This window comes from Protopterus annectens, chromosome 1.part1, assembly GCF_019279795.1.
Source record: "Protopterus annectens isolate FY-2018-M chromosome 1.part1, PAN1.0, whole genome shotgun sequence".
NCBI lineage: Eukaryota > Metazoa > Chordata > Ceratodontiformes > Protopteridae > Protopterus > Protopterus annectens.
In genome coordinates, this window is record NC_056726.1 from 1,394,008,403 (window position 1) to 1,394,022,113 (window position 13,711).

Here is a 13,711-nt window from a genome sequence, read left to right on the forward strand (position 1 = left end):
ATAGCTGCCCATTTCTTTATCAGCAACAGCTGTGCATATGTGTGTAATTTGGTGTGAAATTTGAAACCTTCCACTCCTGAGAGAGGGGTGACTACAACAAAATATGTTGTACAGCCAATTTTAATTACCAGTTCACATGTCCAGCAGACATGTCTGCAAAATGGGCAGCTATGTATGGGGCATAATTTTTTTGTGGGAACAGAGTGCCCTTTTTTTATTTTTTTTTTCAGGTGAGAGTGGAATGTGAGGTACAGGAAGTAGGTATATTTGGGGAGGTAGGTAGGGGAGGTTAATAGACAAGACAAACAAGATGCATACAGGGGCGGAGTATGACACATGTGGGGGGGAAACACAATTGACGGGGATGGATGTTTGGATATCGCGAGCCCATGAGCCCACAGATGGCAACAGTGGAACTGAGATCCCCACCCATGGGCAGTTGCCACTGCACCTTCACTGCCCAGGATGGGGCTGTGCTGGGGGCTGTGTAGGACGGGCAGCAGGCACACCCGTGAGTTGCGCCACCCGTGCTTCAAGCTGGCGTAGGGGTTCAAGCACAGAATGCCTGATCTTGCTACGCACCACAGACCAGACACTTTGGAGGGTGAGTGGACGTTTTCCTCCGGCCATGCTTGCAGAGGGGGGACGAGCCCCATCCCCTGCAGCATTTTCACCCAAAGGTGGCACAGGGCCACCGGAGAGGTTCCGGCCTGGGCACTAGTGCCAGGTGCACTCGCCAGCTGAGGTGGGAGAGGTGGGTCCGCTGGAACCCGCCTTCCCTGTTGTCCTATGTTTAGCAATATTTTATGACATTTTGGGTTAGTAACAAACAATACCATTCAAAATTAGTTGTAACAGCATGCATCAGTATTTCCATTAACCAAACACCCATGTATTCCAAACATTGAACAGCAAGCATAACACATGCATATTTTGAACAACAGTACACAATCCAACAGCATGCAGGGTTGATTGATGGCAACAGGCCATCAGGTTTGGATATGTGAACAGGGCACATGCATCAACGTACATGCAAACATGTATGAACCAACAGGACAAATGTCCATAGGAATTAATTGTGAATACACATACCCAGCTTGGTGTGGAATGGCATTATTTGTGAATATAGGGTAGGGTGAAGAAATATTTCATTAACAACTTCAACTACCTATACATATGATGTACATTTCTAGTAGCTGCAGATATATATAGCCTACAGGTCTTAGTTCAGTTTCCTATATGTAACCTTAGGAATGTTGGTGATGGGAATGTTACTGCTACATTACTATACAATGCATTTTTATTCATACAAGTTCATATCTGGCTGTGTTCAGGTACAGCATCCTGCTACATTTGATTTGTATGGCTCTAGACAACTGTGGATGTTCATTATTTCATACAACCATACTATCTCCATATTGCAAGGGTACAGCAACATATCCAAATTGTGGGACAGACACATTCCAGCTTCAGTACTTTATTACAAACATTTCACTGTTTGGTTGTGGCTGTCTCATTCATTTCATTATGTACTGACTGCAGTATACTTTATTCAAGAGTTATTACAGTTTTCTTGGTCGATTCATACCTCATTCTCACACTCTCACTTGTTTTATTTTTACAATTCAAGATGGTACTTAATTCTAGGTGTTATTAACATGTCTTACTTGGTTACAACAATCCTTTCCAACAGACTCACTTGTTTCATATGGCAGATTTTAAAAGGGGATGTATTTGACACATGTCTATTGTCTTTAGCTTGTTTACCACTAATTTTCAGGCTGCAGCATGTTATCTGATATTACAATACAGGTGGAAAATCTCTATTTCAGACTTGTTTAATTTTTATTTCTGGATTACAGGCTGCATCACTTATCTAATCATACAGTACTAGCAGAATCTTTCTTCTAGTGTTACCTGAACTTTATTAATATGTAACTACACTGAACTCTTTTACAAGCTGTCTCACTTATATTGTATAACAATTACAGAAAAATAATTACTAACCTGCCTGGTGGCGCAACCGCATCAGCCTATCACCATAGGCTCACCAATTCGTGGAACGCACACCTGCAGCTGTAATATAAATGAAGTAATATTGGAACATACATCTCCATAATATCAGCTAGGATAATTTCTTACATACGTAATTACATGGATACTTACTCAGTAGTGGGGCGTTGGGCATTTGCCGGGCCTCCTGGATCCAACGGTTCAGTTGGTCCTGCTTTTGTCTCTTCAGGTCCGCATGGTGGTGACGGACCTGTTCACCAGTCCTTGGTATGCCTGTGGCACTAGTGAGATCATGTGCCAACCGGTTCCATGCCTCTGCCTTGTACACACCCCACAGAACCTGGCCCTGCATGAGTTGAGCCTCATGATCGTGGACTAGGAGCCAAACCATATATTTGGACTCCTCAACACCCCACCTCTGTGCTCGGAAGCAACTTCCCTCTCCTACACCTGCCATCCTGACTGCAAATAGGTTCCTCAATCAGTTATGCTGTGTATTCCCGCCAATGGGGCTTATATATGCCATTTTTCCCGCACATATCTGTGATTGGCCATTTTGGAAATGTATCAGCTTGAAAAAACCTGCTTTGTCATGCTTCTATTTCCATTCATTCCTATATATATGCTAATACTGTACTTCTCAGTACAACTGTCATGGCTTAGTGGTGCAGTACTTTGACTATGATGCACGGTATCCTGGGTTTGAGCCTGGGCATTGTTTTTTTTATTTTATGACTGTCTACACAGGCTAGGAGGTGTGTCTGTGTAAAGGCGGCTTTGATACAGCCTGCCCTACGTTGCCCGCCGATAAGCTGGTTGGCACGTTGCGCAGCTCCGTGCAAACGGGTTACGCTGGTTTATGCGTCATTTGGCTATGAGCATGCATATTACGCTGTGTGAGGCATTGCTCAGCTACGGGCACACAGTTTCAGTGTGTTAAAGCGCTGCTCAACTCCAGGCACTCATATTACACCTGTTAAACCACTGCTCACCTGCAGGCAGTTATACTCAGCTTGGTAGAGCACTGCTCAGCTGAGGGCACTTATAAATTGTTTTTTTTTTTTTATTGTATCAAATTTCTTCAAAAATACATGGCCCATTTCATTACATTTTACTTAAATTATAGTTATATATATGTACGTATATGTCAGGGGATTGTTTCGTGCTTATTTCACTAAAAATAGAAAATTATGTTGTTGGGGCTCGAACCATGACTACCTCCTCTTTGGCCAACGTCTCTACTGCTACGCTATTGCTACTTGGCTTAATTTGCATATTTAGATCTTTTATACTTTTCCAATGACTGCTAACTGTGGCTGAGCGAAGGGCACACCCACGCAAACGAGTGCAATTACGGGCAAACATTTTTGAAGTTATAAAAAAAAAAAATTAAACTGTTCATTTTTATGTTTTACATTACAGTTGGGTTTATAGTCTGTGGGGGCATGTGTGGTGTTGTGTTTCTTGACATTTCCGCGGACTCGCTCATGGGAGTTTCCTTTCAGGACTGTGACTCTTCTGGGGGCGTGTCCATTTGCAGGACTCGCCGTGCGGACATGCCCCCTACTTTCCTACATGGACCGTGTTAGCCTAGGGTGTGATTCAGCATGCCCTCATGAATATGCATGGCATGCTGACATCACACCGTTTAACTGCAGCCTCCGTGTAAGACTTGCTAACTCTTACACGGAGGATTCGTGAATCCTGCCCATTATTATACAGATATATATTTATATTTATAGCATTCTAATTAGATAATGTTTATGGTTAGATAGCTATGTGTGTGTTTTTTCTTTTCTTGAATCTATATAGTTAGCTCTTTTTACTTATCTACCTATGTATATGATTTTATTTCTTGTCACAGACCTGATGAAAGCTTTACTGCATTAAGTAAGAAGCGAAGGCAAAAACTGTGAACACAAGGCGACTGCAGAGATATAAAACTTTATGCAATAATATTATAAAATCACTTGGTACAATACAAAAAGACAAAATTAAGCGCTTTCGTCAGGTAAATGACTTCGTCAGAATTACTCAGTGTTAAACAACTCTCGTTTAAATAGTATACCTGGCCAATCATCTGAAAATACTAACATCACTTCCTCTGTAATATTAAAAGAAGTACTAGTCCCTAAAAATTCCCTTATAATAACATATAGAATAAACCACTATATTGATATAAACAATCCAACTAAAAACCACATATTATTAATACAAATTATGCTATAAAAGTGCATCTCAAATCACATTATAGTATAAACATAGATTTTAGTCTTAATACAGGGGACATAGAAATTCTGTCATTCAGTCCTGGAGGATGACATACATTTAATTTGATTTGCCATTTTAATTCAATAAATTCTAAGTAATCATCCACCGGTCCACCCCATGGTCCCAAATCAGCCTGCTCCAGTATGAAAAATCTAAAAGAAAGATTAGGCTTACTGCAAATATGTTTGTACAATGCATTTGTTTCCTTATTCTGCTTGATGTCATATAAGTGCTAATAAATTCTTGACCTGAGTGCATTTTTGGCTTTCCCACATAGTAACTTTCACAGAGTTTACATAGTGCTATATAAACCACCCCTTTAATATAGCAGTACATTTTTTTCTTTGTAGTGATATAACCAAAGTTTTTTAGTTTAATTTTAGTAGTGTCCAAAATATAAGGGCATTGAGAGCATCTTCCACATTTAAAAGTGCCACCCTGCCCTAAATTGTATTTATTCCTTTCAAAAAGCCCTTTAAATGAAGTGTCCTTCTTATATACAACAATAGGTTTTGTACCAATTCTTTCCTGCACATCCAAGTCTGCCTCAAATATTTTCCAATATTTAAAAATAATACTCCTAATATCAGAAAAATCAGATGTACATGTAAGGGCAAGTGCACGTCCAAAACCCAAAGGTCTATCACCACTATTATTCTGGCTACCTATGTCAACCTGAGCAAGTAATGGGATGAAATAACTACTAGTTCTCTTGTTTTTAACTTCGTTAAAAATATCAGTGACAAAAGTCTCAGAGTAACCTCTCCTTAAAAACATGGTTTTCATATTAACTGAGTAATTTGTTTAAATCAGTTTGCTCATTTTCTATTGTTATATAAAAATGCACTTTATTCATCTGCTTTTACTGAATTTGTGTTACTTCCTACTTTATTACTTTATTTTGCTTTTGCTGCTTGTTCTTAAAAGTACTTAATTGCATTTATTCTGTTGCATTTATTACTGCTTGTTAGTAGCCTGATTAAATTGTAACTGTTATTCTAAGCCTTAGGTTGAAGCACATGGACTTCAGACCAGTTGTTTTACATTGAGAAAGTTTGTGGTCTGCACTATTGTGGCAGGACAGGTAGCTTACATCATTCTAAGTTAGGAGTTGCTGATTGAAGGCTTATTGTCTGTTATTCTAAAAGTGTATTAGTTCTGGTTTAAGCACTTGGGCTTTGGGCCAGTTATTTTACATTAAGAAGGTGTGGTCTGCACTCTTGTGGGAGGAGAGGGTAGATTCTGCCCTTCTGAGCTGGGAGTTTCTGGATAAAGGCTTATTGTGCCTGTTTATCTGAACTGCTTCTTTCTGAAATTGGTACGCCTTGTTTGCTGTAGCATAGATTAAATTCAGACCTGCTGAATCTAGCTTTGGTTGTATAACTTGAGCACTTATCCAGACCATCTTTTTTGGAGAATGTTCCTCTGCACTCTAGTGGCGGGAGTGTTTAGTTAGAACTTGTCTGATTGAAGACTGCTGGAACAGGGCTCAGTTTTAGCTTTTTATTGGTTAATTGGTTAATTTGTTTAAATCAGTTTGCTCATTTGTTACTTAGGTTCATAGGTTCATAGGTTGGTACTAGGCTATCAGCCCTAGGGCCTATACAAGCCTAGCCATAACAATTCCCTGGCTATTTCTTCCCACATTATTTACTTTCCTGGACCCCTGTCTAGCAGGGCGACTGACGTGATCCCTGGGGTGAATTTCCTTTCTCCCATCCAATCGTCAAGGTTCCTCTTGAAGAGGTCCAAAGAGGCACTCTGCTTGACATGTATGGGCAATCTATTCCAGAGTCTGGGGAGTCTCTGGGTCAGGAACCTATCCCTCCAGCATGTTTTGTTTATTGTGATGACAAGGTTTAGATCCCTGGAGCATGTAGCTCTGAGGGATTGGGATTTCTTTAAGTGTAGCATGTCCAACAGCTCTGGGTTTGACATGGCCTTGTATGTTAAGCAGAGATCGCCTCTGAGTAGACGATATGCGACAGAGTATAACTGGAGTGTTTTAAGGCGGGCAGTGTAGGGCATCTGCTTTAGGCCTGTGATTCTTTTAGTGAGGTATTTCTGAGGCCTTTCCAGTTGTTGCAGATGTCTTGAGAGGTACATACCAAATGGGGCGTTGTATTCTATAATGGGTCTAATGAGGGATGAGTACAGTGGGACAATGACCTCCTTTTTTCTGGATGAAAAGCCCTTCGTGATGAGGTGTGCCACATAGAAGGATTTCCTGACTGTTGTGGCGATGTGGTTATCGAAGGTGAGACCACTGTCCACCTGTGTCCCTAAGTCTCTTATCACACTTTCTGTGTTTAGTGTACTGCCACCTATATGGTAATTCATGGATACATGTTTTTTCCCAAAGGGGATAACAATACATTTCTTCGCATTGAGCTTGAGCCCATGGCTCTGGCACCAAGCATTTGTTTCTGTAAGGCCCTTTTGTAGAGTATCCACATCATTTGAGGATTCAATAATGGCTCCCAGTTTGCAGTCATCGGCAAACTTTGTTAGCCAGAGTCCCTTAGTGTTGACCTGTACTTCAGAGAAGTAGATGCCAAACAAGAGCGGACCCAGGACTGAACCCTGAGGTACTCCACTTGTCACTTGTCTGGAGCTGGATTTGGAGTTGGCTACTTTTACAGTGTGGGTTCTATCAGTAAGCCATTTAGCAACCCATTGGGTGACATAGGGATTAATGCCCAACTTAGTAAGTTTATCTATGATTCCAGAGTGAGGGATGGTGTCAAAGGCCTTGGCAAGGTCTAGATAGGCTGTGTGGACCACCTTTCCCTTGTCCATGGCTCTGGAGACTGATTCAAAGAAGTCAATCAGGTTCAGGAGACAAGATCGGCCCTTCCCAAACCCAAACTGGGTGGGGTCCAGTGTTTGAAGGTTGCCAATGTCTTTGTTTATAAGTTCCATGATAATACGCTCCATGGCCTTGCAGATAAGGCTTGTCAGACTGATGGGACGGTAGTTTCCGGGATCCAAGGTGGATCCCCCCTTGTGGATTGGGATAACTGTAGCTCTGCGCCACTCAGTGGGCACGAAACCTGAGGTGAGGCTATGATTAAACATGACACTTAGGTGAGGTGCCAGTTCATATTGTAGTTCATGTAGTACACAGCCCGGGATGTCATCTGGTCCCATGGATGCTGTATTCTTGGCTTTAGAGAGTGCGTTTTGTACCTGTGTGGCTGTTATTACTGGAATTTGGCAATCTTCCGGTATTAAGATGGGCCATTTAGGGGGTCAGAGGGGGGTGAAGTTGGCACTGAATCGATCTGCCAGGATATTGGCAATATCCTTCGGATCAGTATATTTAATGCCATTCTGTTTTAGCTCAGAGCAGATCTGAGCATTGCCATTTAGATTCTTGACATAGTTATAGAATGCTTTGTGGTTGTCTTTGGAATCTTTGGCAATTTTATTTTCGTAACTAGCTTTGGAGGATTTTATGAGGCATCTCAGTTTCTTACTGAGGCTAGTAAGGAGTTTTTGCATCCTGGGATTTTCCTCTTTTCTGCAAAAGTTTCTTCCTTTTGTTGTAAAGTTTGTTTATGGCAGGGGACCACCAGGTTGGCTTCCTTTTTTTGGATGAGAACATTTTGGTTCTATTTGGGATGGCACGATTCATGCATGAGTGGATGTGCTCGTACAGTGCCTTAGTGTAGGATTCAGCAGTTGAACTTTCAGTTCCGTCTGCATGGGTGTCATGAAGTTTGTCACTTCTGACTTGAGTAGCATGAAGTTGGCTTCGAGAAGTTTTTATGGTGGTTTCTTTACTGGAGGGAGGGGGGGGAATGTGGCTGTTAAGGGTGATTAGCTTATGGTCAGACCTGACTAACGAGGGGTGACCATAGGTATGGAGCATTGATTTCCCATGTTGGTAATGACCAGGTCTAGGATATTGGAGCCCTGGTGGGACTATGGATTAGTTGATCCAGGGCGTTGGAATTTATGAATTCCAAGAACCGTTGCGCAAAGGTGTTGGGACATGAGTAGTTTTCCCAGTTAATGGCAGGGTAGTTAAAATCACCCAGTATTAGGGTGTTTGGTTCTATCTTAATATTTTCCAGTATGTTTAGAAAGGTGTAGTGAGAATCTTGGGGTATGGTGGGGGATCTGTAGCAAGCTACAATTTGGATTGCAGTCTTACCTAGTGTTAGTTGCACTTGGAGAATTTCAGACACATTGTGTTGGCCAACTAGCCTGGTGGTGTGAATATCCTTGGTGAATATTGACACTCCTCCACCTTTAGTGTTTGGTCCTGGTTTGGTGGCCGAAAAGTGTGGTCAGAGTTGTAGCCTGGTATTGCAGGGGTGCTGTCTGGAGCCTTGAACCAGGTCTCAGTTACTGCACAGATATCGATGTTCTCCATTTTAGGAGTGCTTCGAGAGAGTGCATTTTGAGGTTTAGACTTCTAGCATTGAGTAGCATTACCTTCAGATTTTGCATGCTTGTACCTGTTACGGTGGTGGTTTTGTCCTTTGAAGTTTGCCTAAAAAAGACACTACAGGGGTGGCAAGAGCCTTAGCCAGTAACTTGAATCCCGGGGCGACAGGTGGAGACCATCTCTGGCAAAGCATCGTGGTCTGTCAATCATGTCATCCCAGGCAGACAGATACTGGATCCCCTTTGAATGACACCATAAGCTTAGCCAATTGTTGAAGTCAGTCATTTTATCCTTATATTGTGGTATCATTCTGGGCCAAGGCAGGATGCTACTCAGGGCTAGGGTCATACCTGCCTGGGCCACATGATCCAAGAGCTCTTCCATGTCTCTTTTCATGTAGTCCAGTGAGGTATGTCTCAAGTCATTCACTCCAACATGGACAATGACAGAGTCATATTTGTACTTGTTGTGGAGTGAGTTGAGTGCATGCGTTATGTGGCGGATCCTGGCACCCGACAGGCAGCTGACTGTAATTTTCTCCTTATTCAACCTGGTGAGAGGGACATCAGTGTGCCGGACTATAGAGTCACCTATGACTAAAGTGTTAGGTACATTGTCTTGCCTTAGGGGCTGTTGCTGGGTGGCACACTGGTGTTGTGAACTATGTGACACATTGGTTGTGATTGGTGTTTGTTTGCGTTTCAGCTTCAGAGGTCTTTGTTGCTTGGGCAGGTTACAGTTAAGGGCCTCTGCATATGTGGATTTAGTGTTGCTATATGTGGGTGTTGGTGGTGCGGGTTTAGAAGGGCTATGTGTTGCTTGAGGTGTAGTGTGGGTGTTAACCTTCTCCTCTTGACTGTTTAGCACAATCTTGGGTGGAGAGAGCTTTGCTTCCATTTTGGCTATGTAAGTGCATCTCTCACAGGTTGTAGTGTTGGGTGGCAGGAGGAGAGGGTTGTCTGTGTACATGAGGCAATTGCTGCATTGCCCCAGTATGCCCAGATTCACCAGGTGGACAGGAGAAATCACTGGAAGCTGACCCTTGGACATGCCTGGTTTGGGGCTTTTTTTTTTCCTTTGCAAAGTATAGGAGCTGTTTCCTTAGCAAGGTACTTTGCAGTTATAGGCTGTTTAGTGCCTACTATTAATTTCTCCTTGTTAACAAGGAGAGCTCAGTGTTTGTATGAGTTTAAGGCTTCCTAGTGCTTTCCAGCAGGTATTAGAGAAAGTGCTAGTCACAGGGATGCTTAAAGGTAAGATTGAAAAGAATGCACTCTGCAGTGTGCACTAGAGAAGTTAGATGTGAAAGTAGGTAACTTGAGTTTTACCTGTTTAAAAGGTTAAGGTTTAGTGGAGAGTTACTATTTTTAAAACAGCAAGATGGATTGAAAGGGGTGGTCACTTTTGTATTTTGGTACTATGAAATACTGTAGGATGGCCAATAAATTTAAATAATTGAAGGGGTGGGATTTCAAAAATGATGATTTTGTGATTACTCACATAAGCCAGTGAAAGTAGAGAGAAATGAGATATATGGTCAGATTAACATAAGAGGCTGGCAACTAGAAAGACAGTGGTATTTAACAAGACAACTTAAATGGGTGGGAGGGTCAGAAAAAATTCTGCCTGACTCAGAACAGAGAGAGCTGTGGTCTCTTTTGAAGTTTTAATATGCTGTTAAAACAGAATGCAAGCAAAACACAAGGTAAAGAAAACAAACTACAGTATTCAAAATATAGAAAGGCAATACAGTAATACAAAAAATAAAAGCAAACTAACCTTTCCTTCACAGCAAAGTGTAGCAGAGTCTGGATGAGCCTTTCTGTTATATATATATATATATATATATATATATATATATATATATATATATATATATATATATATATATATATATACACTTTATCCATCACCGCTTAGCTAGGATTAAACTATTCCCGGCGCCATAAAGTCTGCTCTTTAAATTTTCCCATAGAACTAGCCAGTGTTTTAGTTTTAGCACTCAAATCTGTTTCGTTGAGCTCAGCACTGGTTCAGAACTCATTGTAAGCACTAAATAAGCTACAAATTACTACAGAAATCAACCTTCCTCACTTATCTAGAGGAAAACAGCTTTTGGTACTTAATAAATAAGCACCTATCCAGGCATGTCTAAGGGTCAGCTCCTGGTGTTTTCTCCTGTCTACCTGATGAATCTGGACATCTTGGGGAAATGCAGCAGTTCACCTACTCAGTTATAAACTACTTACTTATCCTCTTAATAGGGACTGGACAATATAAAACAATACTAAGCAATATTAAACTGTACTGGGTGGGGGTTATGCCCCCATACCACCCTACTTTAATATTCTCACTCCAAGATCGCACTACAGTGGGGGAAAAGGGCATAGACACTGTCAGTACTATTTTTGGCTAAATGGATTTTTGGTGATTTGGACCCTATGTCAGAAGTTTTATACATACATATATATATATATATATATATATATATATATATATATATATATATATATATATAGGATCACTACTAAATCCCAAATAGGATCACTACTAAATCCCGAATACTTACAATACCAAAGACTGGAATGCCAAGACCAGATACCCGAAAGATGAGTAGACCGGAAGACCAAAAGCACGAATTTCAAAATAGCGAGGTACGGAGATGTCAGGAGGTTAGGTAAGTATCTATGTTTGGTTGTGTTGGTTAGGGGCTTTAGTGTGTGTGTAAGTGTGTGTTGTGACTGTGATGCTTGTGTCTGTGGGGAATGTAGGTGTGTGGTGGTGTTTTCGTGTGTTTGTCTGTATAGTGCAACCTTGGAGTTAGAATATTTAAGTAGGGGTGTGGGGGTGCACCCCCCACATGGGGATGCAGGTGAGCTTGCCCCCCTGCTTTTATGTAGTGTAGGTTTGTGTGTTTGTGTTGGGTGAAGGTGTGTGTGTATGTATATGTGTGTGGTGTATGTGTAGTGTAGTGTTCAGTATTTTAAAATTTCGCGCTTCTGGTGTTCCGGTCTTCTCGTCTTTCGGGTATCTGGTCTCGGGATTCCAGTCTTCGGTATTGTAAGTATTTGTGATTTAGTAGTGATCCCATATATATATGTGTGTGTGTGTGTGTGTGTGTGTGTGTGTGTGTGTGTGTGTGTGTGTGTGTGTGTGTGTGTGTGTGTGTGTGTGTGTGTGTATATATATATATATATATATATATATATATATATATACACACACACACACACACACACATACATAGTATACTGACATTGAAGAAAATATTTACAAAGCTGACAACAAAATGCCAACTTTGCAAACATCTACATGATATATGCACTGATTGACAATCTTGGCACAAGCAAAACCTTACATAAAAAAAATGTAAAAACATTGGGCCGGATTCACTAAGGCTTGCACTGAGTCTAAGAGTAGAGTAAGACTCCATGCAGCCAACATGTCCGCCGAGCGATCCAGGAACAGCATGTAGGGGCGTGCAACAGAGCTCCCAAAACGAGTCCTACATGGACAGGGCTTGGATATGCAAATTACCTCAATTGCAGGTGAAAGCTATGCAAATGAGGTAAATTTGTGATCCAGGAAACCCGAACCAGTCTGAGTAAGAGTAGTGTTATTTACAGAAATGTACTCAGTTGACAACTGAGTATGGTTCTGCAAATAGCAAAACGGAGCTGTGACAGCTCCAAAAAAAGGATGCATCCAGTTGAGGAAGCATGCCAATGGCCAAAAATACAGCCATTGGCAATGTTCACTGATGCAAAATAAAAATAAAATAATTTTTTTTATCCCAATCTCCGGTGTTTAAGCGTAGCGCAGCGCCGCGCAAACGCGCTGCACTCTAAAAACCAGAAAACTAATAATTAAAATCCACAAATGTGGATTTTATTGTAATTCTTAATTTACAATGCAAGGGAATGTCAGGCTGAAGACAACATGGCTACCGAGTAGAGGTTGGTAAGGGGGAAAGCTCAGTCAAAGAGACGTAACCAAGCATTAGTAGGCAATCCTATGCAAATGAGGGTTAGCATAGTGAATCACAAGTTTACATAGCAAATGAGCACAGTCAGTGGACTGTAGGAGTAGGATAAGGGGAGTAACAGAGTAGAAGATAGGTGACATCACGAGGGGGTATGTATGAAAGAAGTGAAGCTCATTGGAGCAGAGTGGCATGTGTCAGCTGTCATTTACACATCAGTGGAAGAGGTGTGTCAACAGGTAGGCTATGTAAAGGCAAGAAATTGAAGGTGTATGCCGTGGATAACACTAAAGTTTCTTGTAGAAGTGCTTGCAATGTGTTTGCACGCGGGTGTGCTCCTGTATATCCAAGTAAGACTGTGTGCGTGCATGTACGCCTGTGTGCATGCGTTTAAGCTGGAGTAAGCATGTCTAAGGTTGTTTAGAGTTGTGTAAGTGCGTTTGCACCGGTGTGCATGCATTTTAGCAAGAATAAGCACGTTTTAGTCAGTGTAAGCATGTGTGCACACGTGTGAACTGGTGTGAGCGTGTTTGCGCTTATGTGTGTGGCACTGCCCCCCTGAGGAAACAGAAAGGGAAAAGAAAGCACAACAAATAGTAGGAAGTTAACCAGGGAGTACTAGCAGAGCTAGCAGGTGAAAATAATCAGAATCAGACAATTACACAGGCAGTACACTAGCCCAGCCCAGAACTTAAAACTCTGCAAACAACATTCCACTATGTTTCTCTCAAGAGACACTGCAACACTGCAGTAAGCTAATCGAAGTGAAAACTGAAAAAGCTTTACTGAGACAAAGAAATGTTAGGGGCTGACATTGCTGTTATAAGGCGACATATGCAACATGCTGAGGGTGGTGACAATGCAAATGCTGCTGGACAACCCACAGTGAGGAGATGGAGAAGAGTGTACAGGCCCAGCGTAACCTACCAGGGGCTACATGAGCTGGAGATAGTGGAGCGCTATAGAGTGGACAGAGACCTCTTTCAGCAAATTCTTGAGCTGTGCAGGCCACGCCTCACACACAGAACCAACAGAGGGGAACCCATCCC